Source organism: Belonocnema kinseyi, chromosome 6 (assembly GCF_010883055.1).
Source record: "Belonocnema kinseyi isolate 2016_QV_RU_SX_M_011 chromosome 6, B_treatae_v1, whole genome shotgun sequence".
Taxonomy (NCBI): Eukaryota; Metazoa; Arthropoda; class Insecta; order Hymenoptera; family Cynipidae; genus Belonocnema; species Belonocnema kinseyi.
The window spans coordinates 116,078,119-116,083,657 of NC_046662.1; positions in this window are offsets into that span (position 1 = coordinate 116,078,119).

The window sequence follows — 5,539 nt, forward strand, 5'->3', positions numbered from 1 at the left end:
TCAAGTTTAGGCTACCTTTACGCGTGATTTCGATTAACTCGTTGCGCAACTGTTCTGCCTCTTTGATAGTCGACGCTCCGGTGAGCATGCCGTCGACGTAGAAATCGTTTTTTAAAACTTTAGCAGCTTTAGGAAAAGTGTTAGTTTCGCCGTCCGCTAGATGATGCAATGATCGAATCGCTAAAAAGGGAGCGGCCGAAGTGCTAAAAGTCGCGGTGTTTAACTCGTAAGTCTTTATTTGATCGGACGGATCTTCCCGCCACAGAATCCTTTGATACTTACGGTCGTCGGGATGGACTGTTGTTTGCAAGTACATTTTTTCTATATCAGCTGTAAGGACAAAAGGGTGTGATCGGAAACGCACTAATAGAGTGAAAATATTATCTTGAATGGTAGGACCTACCATCAGCACGTCGTTCAAAGATAGGCCTGTAGGTGTTTTTGCTGAGCCATCAAACACTACGCGTAACTGTGTTGTCAAGCTATTGTTTTTTTTGACCGCATGGTGGGGTAAATAATAGCCTTCCTTTTTTGAATAAGCCCTCACTTCGGACATGTAACCTTTGGTATGGTAGATTCTAAGGTTTTCAATGTAAAGATTTTTAATTTCTGGTTTTTTGATAAAGGTTCGTTCAAGGGAATATAATCGTTTCAGCGCATTTGAGTACGACTCTCCTATCTCGCCTACATTTTCTCTAAAGGGAAGTCTGACAAAGTACCTTCCGCTCACTACGTCTCGAGTAGTGTGCTTCTCATAATGAGTTTCGCATTCGTGATAAGATGACAAGATGTTTGTCTTATTCGGCTTCCGACAAGCGTCTTGCCAGCTATAATCCATCCGAAAACGGTATTTTGTAAAACGATATTCTGGCCGGGAATCTTGATTTGCCCTTGCTTCAAGAGTTGAAGAAAGAATTCAGCCCCAATGATACCGTCCACTGGACCTGGTCTATTGAAAGATGGATCGGCTAGTTTTATATTGTTCGGAATATTGAAATCCAGTTTATCTAACGGTCTTGAAGGTAGTAATTCATTAATTTCATCCACTATCAAGAATTCGAGATTTCAAGAGAAATTATTTGAGTGCGATTTGACTTTCGTTCGTGTCATGTGTTTGATGCATGATGATAGTGAGTTCCCGGCACCTAGAGGAACGTTAATATTCTGTCTGGGAAGCTCAAGTTTTGATACCATTCGTGTCGTCAAGAGATGTGACTGAGAGCAAGAATCAAGAAGAAATCTACATTCGCTATAAGTTCCGACCCCATCCATTATCACAACGACCGCGGTTGTTAAAAGACTTTCGCCTTATGCGTTTTTTGAATAAAATGTGTTCAAGTGTGTCGATTGAGAAGGCTTGCTGCTTGTGTTCATGAGATTCGCTTTAGAGTTTTTATCTATTTGGTCGGTTTCAAGATGTAAGATTGTGTGATGTTTTTTACTAGAATTTTTACAGTGATCTGATTTGCAATCTTCAACGCGATGGTTCGATTTAAGACAGTTGAAACACAAATTTGCTTTTTTAATCATGTTTATTCGCTCGGAGACGCTCGAGTTCACTAATTTCTCGCAATATTGAGTATAATGAGAACCTTTGCATAAATGACAGAAAGCCTTATATTGAGTTGCATATGAATGAGAGTTGTGATTTTTGTTATTCGCGTGCGTTCGTCGATTCTTACTCTTGCCATGCTGATCCGTTTTTTCGCTTTTGTTCGGTTTATATGTTTCAAGTATTTTTCTACGAGAGTGCAGAAAATCTAATAATTCGCTCATTTTTGGAGAGGAATTACCTTGAGTTTCTTCCTTCCATTTTATTCGCGACTGATGGTCAAGTTTGGGGACTAAGAGATAAATCGGGAACGACTCTAAAAATGGTTTGTTTAACGCTTCGAGGGCACGATAATGTTTGGTCGCATTGTCAAGAATCTCTCCTAGAGAGGAGGCTGACGCATTTTGACAGGACGATAATTCAAAAAGAGCACGTATTCTGTTTTCTATTATTGCGACGGGATCATCATAGTATTTTTCTAAGATGGACCAAGCTACTTGATAATTTGCCGCGGTAGTTTCTAGAGACTCAATTTTTTCTGCTGCCTTACCCTTCAGGCACGATCGCAGATTCATTAGCTTTTCGAATGCAGAGAATTTGTTGCTATTATGTATAGCAGATTTAAAGGTGTCGCTAAATCCAGGCCACTTTTCGTATGACCCTTCAAATTTAGGCAAGTCTGCTCGGGGTATTCGGTAATTTGATTCGCTTCCGATATTTATCATATTCACATCTAAAAGGGATGATTGTGCGGGTAAATGATTTGCGTTCGCGTTTGATTGAATTCCGGATGCTGAATTGATTTGAGTATTATTACTTTGATTGTTCGAATTACTTGGGACAGAATGAATCGAAAAATCTAAACTCCCCGAAGTAGGAGGAGATGTTGCGTTATTAGAATTTTGGAGTTGAATTAACGAAAGAGCTGACTGAGCATTGTTAGTATCTAAATTATCTTGAGGATTCGAATTCTGAATATTTGAACTGCTTGGATTAGAATGATTCGATGTGTTTAATAAGTTTGCGGATTGAACGGACAAAAGAGCAGTTTTATCATTGTTAATGTATGCCTTCGCCTTCGCTAGTGCAAAACAAAGTTCTTCGTCAAAGCTTTCTCTCTCGAGTTGTTCCCTCTCAAAATCTTCATCAGTGACTAAAGCTTCTATTTGTGATTGAATCCCATCAAATTTATCGCGTATTCCCTTAAGACCTTCGCATTTCTCGATTAGTTTGCCCCTAATTTGCTCCGTGAGAGGTCGATTCAAATAATTTTTTAAGTCTGTTATTTTTCTTTTTAACGGAGCACGTGATCGGACGAGCTTTTTGAGTAGGGCCTCGTCTTGTGGATCCATTTTACGAGACTAGAGTTATATTTAGCAACTGAGATAGAAGAATTCAAATACGAATAATAAAGAATGGAAGATATTAAAAAAGGATAAACGATTCAATTTTTGACATGACAGATAAACTTACGTTTTCGTTGATTCCGCTTACTATTATAGATTTCCAACGGCTACGTCTGAATTCCGTTTTTTGGAGATTCTCTAAAATGTCGTCGTTTACTTTATGTATATAGAGTTTGATGATTCATCACTCACAGCACAAGTTTATGTTTAAATGGTTTTATTTTCACTGCATGAGTTCACAGTTCGATCTTTATCATAAAAGTTCTAAGTTGGTTTTTAAACACACACGTCTAGAGTTCGCTATACACTGCACGAGTTCACAGTAAGTTTAATTTTCACTACAGAAGTTTAGAGTTCGCTTTTCACATTTCGTTTTTGTAGTTTAACCACTCGCCTTTGGTTCGTTTAGATTCTCGAAGGACCATGTTGACGTTGCGGACCATTAATTTCGCAAATAGTTACCTTATTGCGTTTATGATCACTCCTTGAGTTTTTGAACAAGGATCTATTAATTTATGAAAAAAGAAGAGCAATTAGATTTCGCGAGTGACTACAATTTTTCTATCGATGTTATCGTTATGATTTCCAAAATTGGACTGCCTAAGGGACTAGAGGTAGACGGTACGATAGGCAGGGAGATGTACTAAGTAAGAGGAAGGGGGTTTTGGAAAATGCAGTTGTTTCAGGTAGGAAGTGTGAATCAGTGAAGATTTAGTAAGGATCGGTTGAGAGCTATACAATTTTAAGTGGCAACGAAGGCTAGGTTGAACAAAAAGTAAATATAAATCGTTATACAGCTTAGACTACAGATGTTTTGGATAATCCTAAATTCTCAAATTTTCGAAGGTAAAGAAAGTTTCGGTAGCCTTGAAAAACAGCAAAAGTGTTATGCCTGCATTTAGAAATTTATATTTAAATACAGACTTCGAAGGATATATTCAAGACTATTTCGGTTCAGAAATTTTCACAAAGGTTTGAAAGCTATTTAGTGATTTCGGCTTCAACAGTGACGTAATCATGATTTAAAGCTTAGAAACATAATTGTTTAAACAATGTCATTATTACTTTCAATAACAAGCTTTCAAATAATGCTAGAAAGTTGCGGTACGTCTTGAATTTTCGTTTTTTTTGCTTCTCTGTTTCACCTAGAATGTAGTAGTAATTAATAAAACTTAATAAAAGTAATTATTGAAACAATTTGTTATTATTTAGCGATTTTCTTCAGAATATATAAAGAAAATCACGGTTTTTTCCGAATTTGTTCAACTTATTTTCAAAATTTCGGTCCGATCAAGGCAGTAAATTTTTCAATGAAGTAGAAATAATTATTTTAAAAATTTATTAACATCTATAACAATATTATCTCAAAAGAATGGTAGAAGGCTGCAGTTTTTTCTTAAATCTTCGACTTCTTGTCAAATTTTCACTTACAACTTAGAGTACGGTAAAAATTAATAACATTAGACTACAATAATTGTTTCAAACAATTTATTAATATTTATAACTATCGTCTCTGCAATAATTTCTTTAAAGTTGTGGTTTTTTCTGACATTTTTTATTTTCCTATGCCCTTTATTTATAAACAAATAATGACTAAACAATATAATACAGAGCATTTTCTTATCAGTAAATAATATATTTATCAGTTGTCCGGAACTAAATTCAAGGAAAAGTTCAAAATTTCAGAAAAACGCGCAACTTACGAAAGCATTATTCTAAGTCGCAAGAAAAGATACCTATTTATTAACCATAATGAATTGTTTTATACCTGAACTCATAGATCCATTCAATTTACTGTCCCTTTTTACATTAATATATTTTAAAAAATGTAACTAGAATAATCATATTTTTTTAGATTTTCAGGAAAGAGAGTTTACTTTCACGATTAACCCATGTAATGTAAAACAAGTCTTGGCAATGAGTAGATCAGTAGAGTCGACTAGAAAGCATAAACTTATGATACGGCCAGTAAAATGGTATTCTTTAAACATGTGGAATTACAATCGAAAATCGGAATATAATAATGCGACGCTATAATATGTGCATGTGCAAACACGGGTCTTGTAAAACTGTCATATATTACGCTGGTCATTTTTGAATTTTTGCATTGTGTATAATCAATAATATACTAGGGTTGTTCTTATTTATATTTGGTGACTTTTTTTTGTGTATAATTTCTTTACTCTCACAGGCTAGGGGTAGCCGACGCTCCTCTGCCCCCGACGAATGGACGTCACTATATATCCCTAGCCTGTGAGAGTAGATAAATTGTAGAAAAATGATCCACCAAATATAAATAAAGTCCATCTTAGTATATTATTGATTATACACTATGAAAAAATTAAAAAATTTCTAGCGTAATACGTGGTAATTTTACAAGCCACTGTGTTTACACATGCACATATTATAGCGTCGCATTATTACATTTCGATCATCGATAGTAATGCCACATGTTTAAAGAATGCCATTTTACCGGTCGTATCGTTAGTTTATGCTTTATAGTCGACTCTACTCATTGCCAAAACTTTTTTTACAGTACATGGGTTAATCATGAAAGTAAACAACCTTTACTGAAAATCTT